Below are 22,805 nucleotides of genomic sequence, written 5' to 3' on the forward strand. Positions count from 1 at the left end.
AAAAATTCCATGCCTGACCCATGTGATGGTCTTGGCCACAATACAGATACACTAAAAACATTATATAAAATTACCTTTAAGGTATGTGTATAAGGTATACGGGAAGCATAAAGTAATTTGGGGATGAGACTTAGGTGTCATCTCCAGGACATCTCATTATTATTTTTGTTATTAAGATTATTATTATTTTCAGCCAGGTGAGGTGGCACACACCTGTAATCCTAGCGGCTTGGGAGGCTGAAGCAGGAGGATCCTGAGTTCAAAGGCAGCCTCAGCAATGGCGATGCGCTAAACAACTCAGTGAGACCTGTCTCTAAATAAAATACAAAATAGAGCTGGGGATGTGGCTCAGTGGGTAAGTGCCCCTGAGTTCAATCTCTGTTACCAAAAAAAAAAAAAAAGGTTGTTATTATTTTTAGTGCTTGGGATTGAACCCAAGAAAACTTTACCATGAAGTTCCATTCCCAGTCCTTTGTATATTTAATTTTGAGACAGTCTTGAAATTGAATCGACTGGTCTCAAATTTACTATCCTGCAGCCTCATCTCTGGGATAACAGGCATGCTCTTTCACTATCAGCTCATTATGTACATGTCAATATTCCCCAAACCAAAAAATACCTGAAATCTGAAATATTCTAGTTCTAAATATTTCAGATAAGGGATATTCACCTATTATGGATATTCACAATATTCATGGATATTCACATTATTACAATGTAATCATGAAAATGTTTCCCTACTGATGTGTTAAACAAAGCAATATTATCATTCTGGCAGTGGATTTCAGCTAGGAGACCACGATTTCTGAGTTGGCCATATCCTCCTCCCTGCCTCACTAGGCCTGAGGGCTGACTTGGTAGAAACTGCTCCTGAATCTGCAGCTATTTGCACAGGTCAGGGTCAACCACGGGCTTAGAGCAGAGGTCATGACATTGTTTGTATATTTAATTTTCTATGGTTGAATTTGAAAAGATCTGCAGAGAGGAGTCAAAACCAGTAGGACTGATGGTAATGAGAGATGTGTCCATTGCAAAATCAGAATATAGTCCAAGTGAGAAAACAATCTCGAAGATCCAAGATTTTCAGGAAGATAAGGAGCTCTTTAGATTCTGCACTCTCCAAGAGGTTAGAGACTACTCTTGTTTTGGTTTCTCCTTCATAGTCAGCCTGGAGGTCTGCCCCAAGATCCACTGGTTGTCCTGGATTTAATCTCCTTCTACCCAGGGTGCTAGCATGGTGGCTCTCAGGTGGAGGTGATTTTGCCTCCCAGTGTGGATACTGGCAATGTGTGAAGACTTCCTGGTGATGATAACCTCATAGTGGGTACACTAGTGGCTTCTAGTCGGTAGGGACCAAGGATGTTGGTAATGGGGTCTGACATCCTATGATGCCCTCTCCCCCAAGAATTATCTCAACCAAGATACCAGTAGCATCAAGACAGTGAAATGCTGCTGTGGAGTGTGCTAATTATCTTTTGTTAAGAAAGATAGGAATTTTGTGTTAAAGAGGAACAGCTGTTCCAAGACTCAATATCAACAGGGGTAAAATTGTGAGGCTGTATTTGTAAATGTATTGACTTTTCTATTTGTTTCATAAATCGGGTTGATGGAATGAATTTGCTTTTAAATTCAAATTAGTTTTTTTAAAAAATTTGTAGTTGTAAATGGATACAATACCTTTATTTTATTTATCTATCTTTATGTGGTACCGAGGATAGAACCCAGGGCCTCATATGTGCTGGGCAAGCACTCTACCACTAAGCTACAACCCCAACTCTTAAATTAGTTTTTATTTAATTTTATTTATTTATGGTACTATGGATTGAAATCTGGGGCACTTTATTGCTGAACTATACTTCCAACCTTCTTTATTCTTTGTTTTGAGAAGGAGTCATGCTGTGGTTGATGCTGGCCTTGATTTTCCTGCCTTAGCCTCCCAAGGAGCTTGGATAACAGGCATATGTCACAAGGCTTGGCCTAAATTAGGGCTTGTTTTTGTTTTTGAAATTATTCTTCTTTAAGGTTATTTCATATATATATATATATATATATATATATATATATATATATTTCTCATATATATATAATCTCATAAGCAGTGCAGAAGGCACAACATGAGATGCAGATTCTTTCTACTGAAGCTCTGTTTGCTGTGAGCGCTTTGTGCATTCTTCTGAAATTAGTTCCTGCATCCTCAAGTGTATTTGTACACTCCCACCTTTTAGCACCATGTTTTCCTAACCACTTGTTTAAAATAGGTTTGAAAGAGACTTTCCATATAGCACTCATGGAAAATCATAACCAGATGTTATTAGACAGTTTTACTCCTGAGGACAGATAGCACAGGTAAATCACCTGTGATGTCCCACCCAGCACCCTGGAGAGAAGGCCAGGGAAAATGGCCCCGAACCATCCCATGCTGTGATGGGATAGTTCCCACCTCCCATGCTGTGATGGGAATAGAAATCTGCAGGTGGATAATAGATAGCACTTGAAGCCAGAACTATCTCATGGTGGATGAAGCACTATCATCCATGATGTTCAGATTCCCTACTTTCCTTTCTTCTCAAGGGACTAAAACTCCATGGGGAAAGGGACCTTCTTTTCTTGTTCACTCTTTGTTTCCCTCTGGCCATTACTCTGCTTGGTTCATGAACCTGAGGGAAGAGTTGTTGAGAGAATGACCACACTCATTGGATTATTCTCCAGGCATGCTCAAAAAGTCATATTTAATTTGTAGTGTTGGACATTTAGAATGGTTTCCAAGTCTGAGGTATACATGCTTGGCAAGATTGCAAAATACCAGTTGATGTTTATACTGTTGTCATTTTGATTCTTGTGTGGACCCTTTATGCCCCTTGCCTATACTTCTGATTTCCCATGAGGTTGTTTTTCTTCTTCTTCCTTTTCTCAGGTTCTGAAGTATGTGGAGTGCTTCACTGGACCCAATATCATGGCGATGCACACAATGCTGATAAACAAACCTCCAGATACTGGTAAAGGGCTCTTATTTGTTAAAGAAAGGCAAGAAAAAAAAAAGATTGTGTAATTAAAATATGTAAAGTTGTTGTTCCAGTAAGGTGTGTAACCAAATTCCTTTGGTTGAGTGAATTTGAGTGCTTTTGTTTAAGTCTTAAAAGAGTTCATGTTATATCAACTTTGAAGTATGTGATAATATTTCAGATATGTTATTGCTAAATTTTCAAATGATTGGCTGTCTGAAGTGGCAGTTTAAGAAATGTGACTGTTCTTATATCATAGACTCCTTCTGTTCAACATCTCTGATCTTTACCCACCATTCTTAGCCAGGATCACATGGATTCTGCATTTCTAATCTGAAGATATCATTATTAGTAACATGATGAAAGCTATTACTACAAGTCACATTCACCTTGTGGTGCCTTGTGCTTGTCAAACCTATATCTAAGTCCTCAATGAGACACCAATTATGAAGTAGATCCCAGGTGTCTCTAATACCCATCCCCAGAGATTCTACTGCAAGTGGCTCTCAGACCACATGGAGAGATTTTTCTGTAACAGTAACAGAAATCAACCATGAATGGCTTTATTCTTTTCTACTTTTAGTTCCTTCTGAGAGCTGGGCAAATTTTATATGATAAGACTGAAGCTCAGGGTTACTAAATGTCTTCCTCCATGGATGTCCTGCCTGGGGAGATGAAGTGGTTTGGGAACCAAGTTCTAAGCTCAAACTGGGGAAAATGTACCTGTGGTCAATGAATCTGAATGGATACTGATGGTACACAGGATGCCTGTGAATTAAGACCTCTAAGAGAACTGTTTTTGGCATCAGCCACTTTGAAGCAGACCTCAAATTTGACTCTGTAACATTATCTTCAATTTAGTTCATCCAGCTTTTTTTGTTTGTTTGTTTTTAATTCCTACTGCCTACTAGCTCTGTGCCAAATTCAGAGTGACAGAGGAATAAAACACAACAGAAATGATGAAGTATATGTAGCTCCCTAGTAAAGAGAGTAAGCACCCAGCAACCAGAAACTCAGAAGAAAGTGTAGATTCCAAGCCCCATGTTGACTGCTATATTTGTTTGGTTCTGTTCTTTAGGGACTGATTTTCCATAATGGAAACCACACAATGTTTGATGTGGTTGTTTTTTGCAAGGGAAGGTCAATGTGTTATTTATTCAGGCAAAGAATAAGAATTGTGGGGCTGGGGATATAACCCAGTTGGTAGAATTCTCACCTTGCATGCACAAGGCCCTGGTTCAATCCCCAGCACAACACACACACATAGACACACAGAGACACATACACACAATAAAAATAAGAATTGTGAGGCTCAAGCTCCTTTTGACAGCAGGCTCATTTCAGGCAAGAAGACTTCCCGGCACCCCTTGCACCAGGATCTGCACTACTTCCCCTTCAGGCCCAGCAATCGCATTGTTTGTGCTTGGACTGCCATGGAGCACATTGAGCGGAACAACGGCTGTCTGGTTGTCCTCCCAGGCACCCACAAATGTTGCCTGAAGCCACATGACTACCCCCAGTGGGAGGTAGGCCTGTCTGACCACTGAGTCTGGATCAGAATCTCTTTTGCTGTTGTAATTTTATATCAGGTGCAAAAAGCTTAGAAATGAGAATGCTTTCCTTTCTCAGCAAAGCATTGTCCTGAAATTTGCAATTAGGATCAGGAGGAGTTCCAGGACATCAGATCAAATATTCATTATATTTTTCTTTCATCATGGGTGTGAAAGCCAGCTAGATTGGGGACCTGTGTTGGAGGGGCCTAGGATCTGAGATGGTGAGGCCTGATGGCAGAGGTCAGACATCAACCCTTCAACCCTGGTGTTTGTGACATGCCCACTGACTGAAGACTCTTAGAGTAGAGGAAGGGAGGGAGGGATTGTCTCCTTGTCCTTGTGAGGACCAGCAGAGGCTCAGGGGTGGGAGGTGGTGATTGAGCTGAGCCTTGAAGGACAAGGCAGATTTTCTATTGCAAAAAGACTCCTTGGAGGCATCAGAGTTATTGACAAGTGCAGATCTCACTGTGGAGTAGGAAAGATTGAAGGTTATCCCAGTTCTGATGGGCTGGGGGTGGAGGCACATGTTAGGAAGTAGGAGAGGGAGGAGAGCCTGGAAAGCTATGTTAGGTCAGGATTAAAAAGTACTTTAACACTTGGAGGTTACATGAAGAAAATGGGGTTGTTCCCTTTTTAAGAAGCAGCAAGAGCTTTTAATTTCTAATAATATGGGGTTTTGTCATATAATAGATGGCACATATTTTCAGTGTATAATTTAATCCTTTTGACACACACACATACCTGGCATCACAATCAAGAGGATATTATCTATCTCCTGCCTCAGGAAAGAACTCACCTGCTTTCTGTTCCTATTGATTAATTTGCATTTTATAAAATGCTGTGTAAATCTAATCATGTGGCATATTTTTTTTTTTGAGTAATTGCTGTTGCACAGCATAGGTATTTAGAGGCTCAGGAAACCTGACTCATGTCTCAGTAGCTTGTTCCTTTCCATTCCTGAGTAGTATTCTGAGGCATGGCTGAACAATGGTTGGTTTATCCATTCAAATGTTGATGCTGGGAAGCTATTATGTGCTTCTGCACCCATGAATGATGAGTCTGGGGCATAATTCATGATTCCCAGGAGGTGTAGGAGCTCAGAGGCAGCAAATCCAGAGAGAAGATTCTCAGCCTTTTTGATGCTAGGCCAGAAGATCCTGAAATCCCCAAAGATGGTCAGATTGGAAAAGACAGCTGTGGTGAGCAAGGAGACTGAGTCTTGCTTCTGTAGGATGTGAAGGCTATGGCTTCAAGGACTTTTCTCTCCAAATTCTTGCACTACTGATTGTGTTCTGTGGAAATATTTGAGTCTGAATCCTGATATAAAAGTGGAAATGGTGAAATTCATCAGTTAAGTTCAGGGACAGGCAAGGTTTGGTGCAATACTAAGGAGGCTGTGGCTGATTGAGCAGAAGGGAATGGTGTCCAAGGCTATGGGAGCAGACTGGTGTCTGAGATGCTGCTGAGATTCACAGCAGTGGCAGTGGAAGGTTTGCTTAGCTTAGCAGGGGTCAATATGCACCTTGGCCAAGAAAGAAGGGCACGGGGTCAAAGTCACAATGTGAAGCATAATGACAATGGTAATTGCCAAAAAGAATACTCTTAGCTGAGGAATGGGACACTTCTGCCCAGATGCATAAAGGCTCATCAATGTAGTCACTTCTCATTTTAGTTTCTATAATAAGGACATACACATTTCCTAGAGTTCTGACTACTTTTGGAAATAGTTATCAACAAACACAGTATTTAAACTTACTTTATTTTCTCTTTTTATTCTGAATATGACATAAGTCCTTTGAGCTTCAAGAAATTGAGCATATTCTCCACGTGGTTTGGGGAGAATAATTAGCCTCTCTAAAATACCCTGATTAATACAAGAATGATGTGAACAAAATTCTAGGTGAGGAGAATGTCAGGCTGTGGCAAGGATGTTAAGATTGAGGCTGTAAATGCCTAAGAGAAAGATGTTCACCTGCATTCACCACAAGAGGCAGAACTGATCTAGATTATTTATAATTCAATGAGGAAGGGTAGGTAAAGTTCAACATTTTTTCATTTGGTCAAAAACCCCTTGAACTTATTAATAACCTATGATTTTAATTTGTAGCATTGCTGGGGTTCAAACTCAGAGCCTTGCACATGCTAGGCAAGCCCTCCATCACTGAGCTATATCCTCTGCTCTTTGTACAAATCTTAATTTAAGTTTGCTAGTCTGCCCTGAACTTGTGATGCCTGGCCTCAGCCTCCCAAGTAGCTTGGATCACAGGTGTGTACCACTGTACTCATAGCAGATGATGTTTAAAAACCCAGACATATCACAGACTTTTGCATTTTTTTTTAATTTAAGATTTTAATTTAGGTAAGTCTTTCTCTTGGAAGAAGTCAGAGAACCCTTGCTGTCCCTGCCAAGTCATACACAAAGCGTTGGTTTCTTCCTCCACTGTAAGCTGTGCCTGTCTTTTGTGTTCCAGGGTGGAGTTAACGCCATGTTCCATGGGATCCAGGACTATGACGAAGACCATGCCTGAGTGCACCTTGTGATGGAGAAGGGAGACACCATTTTCTTTCACCCTTTGCTCATCCATGGATCTGGTTGAAACCAAACTCAAGGATTCTGGAAAGTATGCATCCAGTTTTTAAAAATGAGTTCAAAACAGAAAGTCATATGTATAGTAACATGTAAAGATTTATGACTTTTCACTAAACTGGACTGTTTTTTCCAGTTTACTTGCCAGAAAGTATATTTGCCATTTTAGTGCTTTTGTTTGCTTGTTTTGTTTTGTTTTTGATCTACTCTGTGAGAAGCCAGATGCCATAACCTAAAAGCCAGGTGTCCTAAACCTGTTGCTCTTGAATCTTGGTCATTTGTGAAATTGCTTCAGAGCAGTAGCTCACCTTGCAGTGCACAGCTTCTGCTTTCTGAGGCAAAAACAATGGCTGAAATACTCAAATAATCACATTTGGAATTTATATTGCTCAGGGTAACTAGAACAAGAAAAAAATTTATCATATTATTATCGGGAAAATAGTATCGATCTGAAGCAAAGGTTCTGAATTGGCTGCTCAAAATGAGATTTAGCACACAGCCATATTTATCCCCTTCCAATCTCATGTTTCAAATTAAATAATTTGGTCACATTTAAAAATGGACAGAATTCCTCACAATTTCTCTGATTTCTCACTTCTCTCAAATTCAGCAGATCTCATAGTATTGTCGGTTCACTTTTCCCCAAGGTAACATGGTTGTCCATACTATTGAGGTTTCTTTAAGATTCAGTGGGGTTTCCAAATTTGTCCCCTGGTTCCCACTGATCCCTGTTCTAACCCTGAGTAGAGGGTTGCAGACTTCATTTATTTATATTTACACCAGGTTCACCAGGGCCTGGCACAGGTTGATACAATTTGGAACATTGCCTGAGGATGAAATTGAAGGGGCTACCAAAATCTCAGCCATCAAAATAAGTGGTGTTTTACTAAATCAATATTAATGCAAAACATCCATGCTGTCCTCAGTGCCAAAAAATTTAAGTAAAAGACAGGAAGTACTTGTACTAGAATAACTCTCAAGTTGTGTAACTATGGGGGTGCAGGCACAAAGATGCAAATAGTGATGTCAGTTGTAAAATATTAATATTGCAATATTTCCATATTTTTCAGTTATTTTAATGTTCTGGAAGAATATTTACAATTATTTCCTAACAACTTGGATGTAGGAATATACAATAATTCTTTTTGCCTTGGGTCTTGATGTGGCTCTGCTTGACACTGGACTTGCACAGAAATTTGAGGTTGGATCTGCACTTTAGAAGTTCAAAATTTTGGGCACAGCAGAAAGTTTTTATAAAAATTGCCATTTCAATAATAACCTGTCCCAAATTTTACTGGGTATCTAAGGTTTATGACTAAGAAGATGATGAACCACAGAGGGGTACATTCTTTTTTTAGGACGTGGAGGTATACACTCATTGGAAGGCAGCTATGCTCACCACTATACCACCAACGCGGATAACACTCATTGGGAAAACTTAAATGCTTAAAAATGTGAAGATTGGTTATTTAAGTAGTTATGCCCCCTGTCCTACATATACCTTTAAAAAATAAATAGTATAGCTAGGTAAAAAAAAAAATCTTTTGTAATTTCTTAATTAGCCTTCAGTTGGGGATAGGATGGAGAGGCTGACCTACAAAGAGGCAGATTTGGGATGCCATGGAGTGTTCTGCCAGTTTAGATGTCAAATTCTGGGTGGAAGAATTGACTTTCTGCAAGGAGAACTCCTAGCTTGGATGTTGCATTCATGGGGTTCTTTTCTCCATTACCAATTGTTCACTCTGCACAGGCAATTTCCTGCCATTTCACCAGTGCTGATTGCCACTACATCGACGTGAAGGGCACCATTCAAGAAAACATTGAGAAAGAAGTTGTGGGAATAGCAGACAGATTGTATGGAACTGAAAGTGGCTTAAACTTGAAGGTACACTTGCATGAAAAAATCAAGATGTTTGAAGTTTCTTGTTTTCATGTGCTTAATTCATTCCTAATTTAATTTGAAATGAAGGATAAGGGGAATTCTGTATGCATAGGAGCAAACTTAAAGGTTTGGGACTTCAATCGGGCCTCCTTCCTTGGCAAAGTATATTTTTATTAGGAAATCCAGTCAGACTCCACAGAGCAGTTCTGGGGTCAGTGTTCCTTTTGGTAAATGTGCATCTGGAGTTTTATGAGAGGCATAATGTGCATGGATCAGAGATGAACACATCTAAGGGGGCATTAGACAGTGTTTCATGTGCTTTCCTAATTGATACACATCACTTGGAAAGTGTCTGTTTTTAAGTGGTGGATATTCCATGATGCTGATGAGCAGAAGGCAAATTATCAATCCAGGGAATTAAATAAACATCTTCACTTTAACACACATTTTAGGCCCTGAATCAAGAAGCACTTCCTATTTATTTTATTGGTATGAGATAATGATAATGCAGGCATGCCCCTTCCCCCAAGAGACTGAGAGTGATGATGACTCTGGGCCATCCAAGATGTTGTAAGGCTCAGCACATCAGAGGGATGCCACAGTGCCATTGGGAACCTTTGGAACAGCTTTCCAGGGTGGGGAATCTTGATTCTCCTTTTAGAACCTACCAATTTGTCCCTTGTCTAAAAAATGCTCCATGATTGGGGATTCAACCAAGTGAAATATTGGAAAAAATATTCAGAATATTAAACAATATTTGAAAAAAAATGCATCTGTACTGAACATGTACAGACTTTTTTTTTCCTAATCATTATTTCCTACCTAAAAACTACCTCATGTTTCTATTGCACCAGGTGCTGTAAGTAATCTAGGGGTGATTTAAAATATATGGGAGTATGTACAGAGGTTATTTTATTGCAGGGACATGAGCACCCATGAATTTTGGGTAGCTGAGGGGTCCTGGAATGTACATTACATTTGAAGTTTGTGAAGGTTGTCCTGAATGAACACCACTATTTTAGTATCTCATAAGTTAGAGCTTATCAGATATATTTAGAGTAACAATAGAATAATAGAATAACAATACAAACTCATAATTCTAACTTATAAAAACACTTCCATGGGGCTGGGGTTGAGACTCAGCGGTAGAGTGCTCACCCAGCATGTGCAAGCACTGGGTTCAATCCTCAGCATCACATAAAAATAAATAAATAAATAAAACAAAGGTATTGTGTCCAATTACAAATAAAAGAATTTGAAAAAACAAAAAATACATCCATGTCCCATTTCTGATTTTCTTTACCAGAATGCAGTGAACACTTGCTGTAAAGGAGAAATTGGAGTCCCAGAGACTGGCCTAAGAAACAGAGCTAGATTTCAAAGTCAGGCCTAATTCTGAAATCATTATTTTCACCATACCTTGCTGTATGCTCATCAATAAAAAAGAAACAAGAAATTAGAAGGTCTCAATTGCTTTATTAATAATTGCAGCAGGGTGCATTGTGGCACATGCCTGTAATCCCAGCTACTTCACAGTTTGGCTGAGGCAGGAGGATTGCAAGTGAGGCCAGCCTCAGCAACTTAGTGAGCCCTTGTCTCAAAATGGAAAATAAAAAGCCTGGGGATATAGATCAGTGGAGAGTGGCCCTGGTTCCATCTCCAGTACCCGCTCCCCACACCCAAGTAAACCAGTATCCATGGTAGCATGTTCACTACTACAATGTCATCAGAGTTGCCACCTCAAAGTGGTTCAGGCAAGTAACAAAAAGACAAGCCGAGATAAGGGTTGTAAACTGCTGTGACTCAGCATCACAGCCACACTCCTGGTGCATTACCTGTGATCAGCGAGGTCGACAGCTTGGGGATCCACCGACTCCATGCTGTTGGCATTGTTTTAATTGTTGGCAAGAGAATTAATTGCAGTTTCAAAGCTTGTTTATTTATTAATCAATATAACAATCATAGCATTGTTTTCCTATTTAACCATTTGTAGAGCCTAGAAATCTTTTGTGGGGAATAGGCCAATGGATGTGTTCCACACACTCATTCTGTTTGGTATTATTTCCAGGATATTTGGATGTTTCAAGCCTGACTTGTGAAAGGAGAAAGAATCACTCTTTGAAACAGTCCTTGATTATAACTCTTTCAAAAGGAGATGAAAGAAACAAGGAGTCTAAGGAAAATGTTTTCATATGTGATGATGTAATGTTTTCTATCACTTGGTATCAAAATCAAGAAACACGCCTTGGGAACTTCATTTTGCAGAGTTAATTTTGCAGTGCAGTGATGTTATGTAAGTGGAAGTAAGAACAGTAAAATGAAATATAACTATTTTCAGAAAAACTGGTTTGGGAATACAATCAATAAATGTGGCATATGATTTAAGTATGTTCAATCAGTTCCTCTCATTGATTAGCTGTTTTTTCTGGCAGAAATGAATTATCTGAAACTCAGTGTGCACTGAGATGAGTGTGCCTCTCCTAGTAAAGCTAACACTTCCCCATTTAATGTCATTAGCGATTTCCAAACCAGAACCATGTGTAGTACATTCACATTTGGTGAAGGGAGTACCAAGGCCATCATGGGATCAAAATAAGGTGGGTCCTCATTCTCTGACCCAGGCTTCCTTCCAAGACTTCTTCAATCCAACTACTCTCTTTCAAAACCAGAATATTTTTTCAAAAAATATCCTTTGTTTCTAAGGAATGTAGACAAGGGCACCTTCCCAGATATATCCTGTTAAGCAGGGCAACTGAAAGCCTTTAGAATTTATGAATGAAACCTAAGCTTTTTTGAGGACCAGAAACATTTTAAGATACTCTAGGATGAACTGGGAGTGAGCTTGGACTGGGGATTGGATCATGGGGCTGGGGTTGTGGCTCAGCGTTAGAGTGCTCATCCAGCACCATATTTCTATACCAGTTGAGTCAGTGCAACCACTCTGGAAAGAAGTATGGAGAGTCCTTAAAAAACTAGGAACCATTTAACACAGTTATCCCACTCCTTGGTATATATCCAAAAGTTTTTACATCAGCATACTACAGTAATGTAGCCACATCAATATTTATAGCAGCACGATTCATAATATCTAGGCTATGGAACAAACCTATGTGCCCTTCAACAGATGAATGGATAGAGAAATTGTAGTAGATATGTACAATGGAATATTACTTAGCCATAAAGAAGACATTCACTTGTAAATGGGTGGATCTGGAGACTATCATGCTAAGTGAATAAAGTCAAATCCCTCAAAAGCCAAAGATTGATATTCTCTGATACATGGATGCTAACCTACAACAAGTTGTGAGGGAACAGAAATTCAGTAGTTTAAACACAGGTGAATGAAGGGTGGGAGATAGGAATAGGAAAGGCAGTGGATTTCTTCTCACATAACTTTTTATGTATATGCATGAACACACCAGAGTGAATCTCAACATTGTGTACATCCACAATACTGGGATCGTGATTAGAATAAGATGTATTCCATGTTTGTATAAATATATCAAAATAGATTCTACTGTCATTTAATACTAAAAAGATCATTTAAAAAATTCTCTTAGGGCCTGGGACTGTGGCTCAGTGGTAGAGTGCTCGCCTAGCATGCATGAGGCACTGGGTTCGATCCTCAGCACCACCTAAATGTAAAATAAAGATATTGGGTCCACCTAAAACTAAAAAAAATAAATATTAAAAAATTCTCTTAAAGACAAAAACATGGTTCTTATTTTTTAAATTTATATTTATGGCTTGATTAAGAATAAAACAGCCAGTTCCTCCCTTGTGATTCTGCTCAGCAGAGGTTTTCCTAAGGCTTGTGTTACCATGTTTGTTAGTTTCTTAGCCCCAGCTGGAAAGGAGAGAAGGCAAGAGAATCATGAAAGGGCCTAAGGAAAGGATTCTTAGAAGGTTGGGGACTAAAAGGTAAATAAGGAATGCCAGTGCAAACAGCATGCAGGAAGCAGGGCTTGTATCTAGAATGAACCTCCAACTAGTTGCAACCTGAATTTCTTTCCCTGCCTGGGCTTCCCAAGAAGCTGTGATTACAGGTGTGCTCCCCTGAGCCTTGCTCTACCCCAGTTAGAAAAACCAGATTTCAGGGAAAACAGCACAATTTGTTAGTCCCCAATGCATCTATGAGTGAAAGCCAACTCTTCAATCAAGAAACATGCACTTCTCATCTCATCTGTGTCCCTTCTGTCCCTTAGTTCACATATCAATCTGTAGGCGCCCACTCTATAGTGGGAGGGGAATGACAGCAGGATGAATAGGGCTGCTTTTCACTCACGTGCACCCTCCTTGTGAAGGATGGGAGCAAACCTCTGCTGGAAAATTAAGACATGGGACAGGACACCTTGGCTGCTCAGTGGGAGGGGATGTGTCCCGGACTGTTATTTTCACCAGACAGTAATCCAAAAGTTGATACTCAATGTGCAAAATAAAAAAAAGAACCTCCTTCTAAGAAATTTGGGACTTAAGAATTGTGAAAAGCCAGAGGCCTTTGCTCTCTTGTATGTACTTGGACTCCCCTTTGTTTCCTGTGTTCTTTCTAATATATAAAATTGGAATAAAATATATATTACAGCTGGGTACAATGGCACATGCTTGTAATCCCAGTGGCTCAGGAGGCTGAGGCAGGAGGACTGTAAGTTCAAAGCTAGCCTCATCAAAAGTGAGGTGCTAAGCAAGTCAGTGAAACCCTGGCTCTAAATAAAATACAAAATAGGGCTGAGAGTGGTGGAGTGCCCCTGACCCCTGTGTTTAATCCCCCGGTACCTCTGCCATATATATATATATATATATATATATAATACAATTATTCATGTTAGCCTGTATTTGTTGTTTTCTTTTTTCTTACTCGGGATTGAACCCAGGGATTTTTTGCTACTGAGCTACATCCCCAGCCTTTTTATTTTTTAGTTTGAGACATAGTGTTTTAGTCAGCTTTTTCACTACTGTAACCAAAAGATATGATAAGAATAATTAGAGGTGGAGAAGTGTATTTGGGGCTCAAGGTTTCAGAGATCTCAGTCCCTAAATGGCAGACTCCATTGTTCTGGGTCCAAGGTGAGTCAGAAGCTCATGGTGGAAGGCTGTGCTAGATTAAAGCAGCTCAGGACATGATATCAGGAAGCAGAGAGAGACTTTTGCTGAACATGGACAATATGCATACCCCAAAGGCACACCCCCCTAATGACCCTCCCTTTTCAGCCACATCCTACCTACCTATAGGTTCCACCCGGTTTATTCTATCAGGGCATTAATGCACTGATTAGGTTAAAATTCTTAATCTCTAATCATTTCACTTCTAAACTTTCTGGCATTGTCTCCAATTGAGTTTTTGGATACATCCCAAAAATCTGAAACATAAGTTCTTGCTAAATTTCCCAGGATGGCCTGGATCTTGCATTTCTGCCTCTGCCTCCCCAGTCACTGGGATTACAAGCATATGCTCCCATGCCTGGCCATCTTAGCCATTTTTAAGAGTGTAGATCAGTGGCATTGAGTACATTCACATTGCTTTGCAGCCATCATCACCATCCATTCACAGAACACTTCCATCATATCAAACTGACACATCATCCTCAGTAAATGCTTCAAACCTGGCCCACCACACTCTGCATTCTGTCTCTGTGAATTTGCTTACTTTAGGGACACTAAGGGGAGTGGAATCACCTGAGTGATTTTCTTTTCCTTACAGGATTATTTTGTTTTGCACAATGTGCTCAAGGTTCTTCCATGCTGTGGCATATATCAGAATGTCCTTCTTTTTAAGGTGGAATAATAATCCAATGAGAAGCTGGGGCAGTAGCTCAGCAGCACAGGGCTTGCCTACCATGCATGAGGCACTGGGTTCAATCCTCAGACCACATAAAAATAAACAAATAAAATATAGGCATCCTGGGGCTGGGGTTATAGCTCAGTGGTAGAGTGGTTGCCTAGTACATGCAGGACCCTGTGTTCGATCCTCAGCACCACATAAAAATAAATAAAAAAATAAAGGAATTGTGTCTAACTACACCTAAAAACTATTTTTTTAAAAAAGGCATTCTGTCCACCTATTACTACAAAAAAAATCAAAAATAATGCTCCATTGTGTGTCTATACTATGTTCTGCTCATTCTTGTGTCTATTGCAGATTGCTTTCCATTTTCAGTGATTAACTGAACAGTGCAACTGTGAACATGAATGTACACATGTCTCTTTGAGAACTTGCTTTCCATTCTTTTGGTATCTTTTGACTTTCGATTCCAGAAGTGGAATTGCTGGATGCTCTGGGAGTTCTATTGTTAATTTGTGAGGAGTCACCATACTGTTTTGTCCAGTGTCTGCAACATTTTACGTTCCCATCAGTAGTGAAGGAGCCTTCCAACATCTCCATATCTTTGCAGCCACAAGTGACTTTTTATTTGTTTATAGTAGCCTTCTTACCCAACCCTGATATCTAGCCCTGAATTACATTTCCCGATCCTCCCCACTCTAATTTTTTTTTTCTTTTTTGAGTCAGGGTCTAAGTTGCCCAGATTATCCTTGAATTTGTCATGCTCCTTCCTCAATCTTCCAGGGGGCCTGGATCAGAGGCCTTCAAGGGCATGCCCAGCAGTAGCCATCTTCCTGAGTATGAGATGGTGTTGCATCTGAAACATTTGACCCAAATAACATCTTTAGCCCACACTTCTACAGACAATGGAAAGCTAAACATGACTCAATTATGGAACCTGTTTGGGGCACATTTAGATTGAAGACTGGAAGGTTGGACAGGCCTACGGCTGACCTGATGATATGAACTAGGACAATATATTACAAAGCTGCCTTCCATGTTTATGAAGGCAAGACTTTATTTCTCTAAGGAGATATGCCTTGTGAAGAAAACCTGGGACAATAATTCTACTTTGATTATATCACACTGTAATATATATATATATATATATATATATATATATATATATATATGTTAATTTTTATTTTTTAGTTGTAGTTGGACACAACACCTTTGTTTTATTTATTTATTTTTATGTGGTGCTGAGGATTGAACCCCGGGCCTCGCACATAGTAGGTGAACGCTCTACTGCTGAGCCACAACCCCAGCCCTGTATTTTTATTTTTTTATTTGCCAGTGAGGGGGATCCCACTCAGGGCCTGGAGCTAGGCAGCTGTTCTGCCACTGAGTTACATTCCCAGCTCCCTCCCCCATTTTTTTGTGAGAAGGTCTCACTAAGTTGCTCAGGATGGCCTCAAATTTCTAATCCTCCTACCTCAGCTTCTTGAGTAGCAGGGATTTCAGGTGTATGCCACACCTAACACAATCTACAACTCTGGTTTGTTCAACTTGTTACAGCTTTGGACATTAGAAGCTGTTGTTCTTGCCTCCTGTGTCCCTTTGACATAGAGACCCTCACCTGTGTAGGTTTTTGCTTTGTTCTTAATTATTAGCACTGCCTGCTTTCAGCCACCAGGTGATGCTCCAGGCTCAGCTGCATCTTTCCTGTCCTGTGTAAGATCAACTCCTTCTACCAGAGGAAGCTTTCCTTCAACTGTATAGGTAAACATGTAGGCATCTGGGAAGAAACAGAAGACTTACCTCAGGGATTCTCACTAAGATCAAGTCACAAATATGTTGCTTTTTAAGCCTGAGTTAAATAATAGAAATTCAACATAAATAATTTGTATTTATAGAATTTACTTATCAATGTAGGCTCCTTGGTTCCAAGAGGGATTTGAGGTGGTTTCTGATGTTACCATTGTGCATAGGAGTACTTGTCATTTCCTGAATGTGGGGTGGCCATGGCCTCCCTTGGTTCCTCTGCTTCCCTCGCCTCGCCCACCTTCTCTTGCACATCAGAGTTGTGGGGACAACAAGAGTGCCTCAGTCCCCCAGGAGAATGTGAGGTTTCTGAGGGGCCTGTTCTTCCTCCAGTCGACATGACCTGAAAGTCTTTTTTGATTTTTCTAGTTGAAGAATGTGTCAGAAGTCTTTGAAAGTAGAGTTCTAGATACTGTCCTCCCAATAAGTCATGTTCTCCAGAGGACCATGGCTCTCATAGAGTTTAATTTCACAGCCAAAAGCTCAGTGAAACCTGTTGTTGTTGTTGTTGTTTTTTCTTGGTGCTGGGAATTAAAGTCAGGGCTTTATGCACACTGGAAAGCACTCTGCACTGAGCAACATTCCCAGCCCCTGAAACTTGCTTTGAGGGCTCTCTCCTCACCTGGATGACAGGCATCTTAAGTGGAGGGACAGCATCTTTCTTACTTACCTTTGTAATTCCAGCATTCAGTCTATATCCTGGTGTGAAAGGTGCTCAAAAATGTTGACTAGACTTGAAGGTATTAATCAATATGACATTAACTTTAAATTGGGTAAGTCCTTCATGAAGTTTGTTTACCTATTTATTTTTTCTTTCCTTTCCTGTTTTTTTTTTTTAACTGAGAATTAAACTGAGGGGTCCTACCACTGAGCTGCATCACCAGTCCTTTTTAGTTTTTATTTGGAGACAGGGTCTCACTAAATTTCCCAGGCTCAGGTCAAACTTGCAATCCTCCCACCTGGGCCTCTGGATCTCTGGGATGACAGATGTGTGCCATCACACCCTGCTCATGGAATTAATCTCTGATCATGGGATTTCATGCGTCTAAGTGGCCAGGTGCAGTTAGATCAAACCACTAACTTGATGACTGGAACTAACTCACATTACCTTTTGGTGCCTGAGTCAACTCTGTATGCTGCAGTGATCAGGCCATGAGAAGTGGCAATGCCTGTAATCCTAGTGACTTGGATGTCTGAGGCAGGAAAGTGGCCAAGTTGAGGCCAGCATGGCAAATGAGTTTGATATTTCAAAAGGGATGGGGTTATAGCTCCTTGTATGCGCTTGAGAACCTCTGTTTCATCCCCAGTCAGTCAAGAAAAAACAATAAAAGACCCCCAAGATATCTAGAGCTTAGTGATGGAAAATGTGCACAGGGTCTCATGCATGATCCCTAACAGAGAGCCACATCTGAACCAGTGACATAATCCCATTCATATTTCTTCACTGATCTGGAAAGGAATCTCTTTCAGAGTAAAGGTTTTGTTCTTTAATTCAGAGAAAGAGGAACTGAATTCACATTTTTAATTTTTATTTTCTTCTAGCAGCAGTTCTCACTTTCTACCAGGCGAGGGCAGTAAGGGAACACTTGTTTATCTGGACCCAGTGGGGTAAGTGCTGAAGCAAAAAGATGCAGGATGCTGAGTCCCCCAGAGGACAATGTCTTTAGCTTAAATGCTGAGGCATATAAGCTGTCTTCTGAGAACTCTCAGAAACCTCAGCGGATTAGTTCAGGGTCAGGTTTCCACCCTGGGCATGATCAGATCAGCAGTATGAAATTGAACATTGTAGAGGAACCAGTAGGTGTCAGATAGTAGTTAGTTATGAGCAGTGAAATTTGAGCCAATAACACAGCAGGGTCATGGGGTTTCCTTCATTTTTTTTTTATTGGTTGTTCAAAACATTACAAAGCTCTTGACATATCATATTTCATACATTTGATTCAAGTGGGTTATGACTCCCATTTTTACCCCGTATACAGATTGCAGAATCACATCGGTTACACATTCACATTTTTACATATTGCCATAATAGTGACTGTTGTATTCTGCTATCTTTCCTATCCTCTACTATCCCCCCTCCCCTCCCCTCCCCTCCCATCTTCTATCTTTACCCCATCTACTGTAATTCATTTCTCTCCCTTGATTTTTTTCCCTTTCCCCTCACATCCTCTTATATGTAATTTTGTGTAACAATGAGGGTCATCTTCCATTTCCATGCAATTTCCCTTCTCTCTCCCTTTCCCTCCCACCTCTCGTCCCTGTTTAATGTTAATCTTTTTCTCATGCTCTTCCTCCCTGCTCTATTCTTAGTTGCTCTCCTCATATCAAAGAAGACATTTGGCATTTGTTTTTTAGGGATTGGCTAGCTTCACTTAGCATAATCTGCTCTAATGCCATCCATTTCCCTGCAAATTCCATGATTTTGTCATTTTTTAGTGCAGAGTAATACTCCACTGTGTATAAATGCCACATTTTTTAAATCCATTCATCTATTGAAGGGCATCTAAGTTGGTTCCACAGTCTTGCTATTGTGAATTGTGCTGCTATGAACATCGACGTAGCAGTATCCCTATAGTACGCTATTTTAAGGACTTCAGGGAATAGTCCGAGAAGGGCAATAGCTGGGTCAAATGGTGGTTCCATTCTCAGCTTTCCCAGGAATCTCCATACTGCTTTCCAAATTGGCCGCACTGATTTGCAGTCCCACCAGCAATGCACAAGTGTACCCTTTCCCCCACATCCTCGCCAGCATTTGTTGTTGTTTGACTTCATAATGGCTGCCAATCTTACTGGAGTGAGATGGTATCTTAGGGTGGTTTTGATTTGCATTTCTCTGACTGCTAGAGATGGTGAGCATTTTTTCATGTACTTGTTGATTAATTGTATATCCTCCTCTGAGAAGTGTCTGTTCAGGTCCTTGGCCCATTTGTTGATTGGGTTATTTGTTTTCTTATTGCTTAATTTTTGGAGTTCTTTGTATACTCTGGATATTAGGGCTCTATCTGAAGTGTGAGGAGTAAAGATTTGTTCCCAGGATGTAGGCTCCCTATTTACCTCTCTATTGTTTCGCTTGCTGAGAAAAAACTTTTTAGTTTGAGTAAGTCCCATTTGTTGATTCTTGTTTTTAACTCTTGTGCTATGGGTGTCCTATTAAGGAATTTGGAGCCCGACCCCACAATATGTAGATCGGAGCCAACTTTTTCTTCTATGAGATGCAGAGTCTCTGATTTGATATCAAGCTCCTTGATCCATTTTGAGTTAACTTTTGTGCATGGTGAGAGAAAGGGATTCAGTTTCATTTTGTTGCATATGGATTTCCAGTTTTCCCAACACCATTTGTTGAAGATGCTATCCTTCCTCCATTGCATGCTTTTAGCCCCTTTATCAAATATAAGATAGTTGTAATTTTGTGGATTGGTTTCTGTGTCGTCTATTCTATACCATTGGTCCACCCACCTGTTTTGGTACCAGTACTATGCTGTTTTTGTTACTATTGCTCTGTAGTACAGTTTGAAATCTGGTATCGCTATACCTCCTGATTCACACTTCCTGCTTAGAATTGCTTTTGCTATTCTGGGTCTGCAGATATTGCCTCATATATTGTTGAATTGACCTGTATTGTTTGTGGTCCTTTCTTTCCTTGTCTTTTTATACTGCTCATGATTCTTTCTAGCTTTGTGAAACTGTTGTGTTAATGTTTTTCCCCTTATATATTTGTATTGTTCTTGTATAGCTTTAAATTCCCTCTTTTGCGGAGAAAGACAATATTAACAGATCCCAATATCAACAGCACATTATCTAAGCACAAATTTTCATTCTTAATACATTTATAGTTAGATTCTAAGTCTATAGATATTGGTTTTAATAATTACTTAAGAATATATTCATTAGTTTCATAAAAGGCGTACCATATCTGGTGGCATATAGAAAACTTAATTTCAGATGAAGGATGTTATACTTAGAGGGAAATGAGTGAGGGTATGAGGTTAAACTAACTTACCACCTTTGGAGAACTCTAACCAATAGACTTGTAATTTATGGAAGAATGTATAGATTCAACCTCCTATCTGTATTTAGATAGTTACCCTATGTATAGATAGCAAAAGTTAGGAGATTGAAAGTGGGATAGAGAGAATACAAAAGAAAAAGAAGAAAAAAATAACAAGGAAGAAAAGATAAATAAGAGAAGGAAAAGGAAAGTAAGATAGAAATAAAGAAAAAAATGTGGGGAAGGTGGGGTATATGCGATTCCTCTATATTATATTACTTGGTAATTCAGTTGTTCATGCACAGTTCTTGGTTTCACATATGTTGAAGTTGTGGAAGAGAGAGAAGTAAAGAGAGAAAGAAAGAGAAAAAAAAGTCTCTCAGAACACTGTTTTCCTTGCTTCCAGTAGGTGGTGTTGTCTATTCCTAGCTTGAGCCTCTGTATTCAGGGTGGAGGGTATAGCCAGTGTGAAAGGAAATGAGCTTCCACCTGTATCTTCCCTACTCTAGTCTCTGAGGTAGAAACAAGGTGCCTGTACAGTTGTTGTTTTGCGTTGATAGCTACAACCCCCAAAAGCTTGTGGGAAATATTTTGAGTTATCACAGCTAAGGGTGGGGGAGTTGGAAACTGGGTACCTGGATCAGCCGCAGAACGGTGCTGGAAGCCACACCCCCTTTGATGGGTTTTAAGGCTTAATGGGCTTCCTCCAGACTAGCACATGGGGCAGGGCCAGACTTCCTCCTCCAGGCTGGCTTGGCGCGCGCCGGGAGTCTTCCTCCTCCGGGCTGGCTTCCTTCATTTTTTTTTAAATAACAATCAGGTAACTTGTAGAAGAACAGTTGCACTATCTCTGAGAATAAACAGATGAAAACAAAGTTTATTGAAAATACTATGAAGAAAGAAAGATCGACTGGGCTAACTCTTGGCAGGGTCTACTGAGGTCATTGTAAAGTTAGTATTTATGGCCATACGTTTCTCAATGTATTTCAGAAGGGAAATTTCATTAATAGCACAGATGCACTAAGATGAAGTCTGCCCTCACTGACCCCAGCACCTGCATTAAGATAGGATTGACTTGTGGATGCAGCCCCCCTGAATAGGATGGTCACCATGACAGTTCCAGAGAGGACGCACTAGGGTCAAAAACTCCTCCAGCAGGTGGGAAGGGGCAGTCAAGCATCTGATTGGTAAAGACTGCAGGAGGGGGAACCCTCGTCTCCTGGTAAACAGCAAAGAGCATTCAAGTTGGGAGCAGCACTGGTTCCTTTGCCCTTCTCTGCTGGAGTCCACCCACACTCTCTCTCTCTCTCTCTCTCAGCTCTCTGCAGAGCCCTACTGTGCTCTCACTCCTACAAGAAAAATTCTCTTGCTTGGCTTTTCCTGTCTGACTTTAGAATGTCCTCCATGGAAACACCAGACCTGAGGTTTGGAGCTTTGGCTCCCCAGTCTCCTGTGACACTGGGTCCTTCTGTAAGCAAGACTTTGAACCTTGGGGAACAACAAATGAAGAATGCCATAGGAAAGGCATAAAGAACCCAAAGGTGAAGGCCAAAAGGAAGAGCATGATCTAATGGCTGACTGATATTCTCTCTGTGAAAATGGGAAATGGCTTTTGAACTGCTGGCCTTTTGGCACTGTCACCAAATTGTATAAAGACACCATTTAATAAACAATAACAAGTTGACAATGAGCAACATTCCTCAAGTAACTCCATGATAAAGAAACAATGAAAAACTGGGGGAAAAAAAGAGAGCAGGTGCAATGTCAATCGTCTGTGGATCTTACAACAGGATGTTACAAGGAGATCTTACAAAAATAATTTTAAGTTCTGTAAGAACATTTAAATTATGCTAGACAGTATCAGACTTTTCTGAGATTCATTTATTTCATACACACACACAAAAAAAGACAGACCAACTCTCATATTTGGGTTGAACTTGCACTAAATTGAATCTCTTAAACCCCACAAATGATTTTTTTTGGTGGAAACACATGAATTTTACTGGTTTAGTAGTGGAAAGAACAGTCTTCAGAATGGCTGCTGATGGATTGAAGCTCTGAAGTTTAAGTATGTTGCTGGGGTCATGCAAGGAAGGTCCTTGTAGATTAGAAACAGGCCTAATGAGAAGAAGGCTCAGGTGACAGTGGCCCCTGCACTGACCAGGTGGCCCAGGGAGTGTCCTGCATCCTCCATAGGTTGATCCCCAGAGG

General features: G+C 40.2%; 1 pseudogene; it reads left to right on the forward strand.

Moving 5' to 3' along the window:
• Positions 1–369: 369 nt before the first annotated feature.
• LOC124085377 (phytanoyl-CoA dioxygenase, peroxisomal-like) lies at positions 370–11,419 on the forward strand (annotated as a pseudogene).
• The last annotated feature ends 11,386 nt before the right edge of the window (positions 11,420–22,805 follow it).

This window comes from Marmota monax, unplaced genomic scaffold (assembly GCF_021218885.2).
Source record: "Marmota monax isolate L192 unplaced genomic scaffold, Marmota_monax_Labrador192_F-V1.1 WCK01_AAM20220418_F8-fsc00491, whole genome shotgun sequence".
Lineage (NCBI taxonomy): Eukaryota > Metazoa > Chordata > Mammalia > Rodentia > Sciuridae > Marmota > Marmota monax.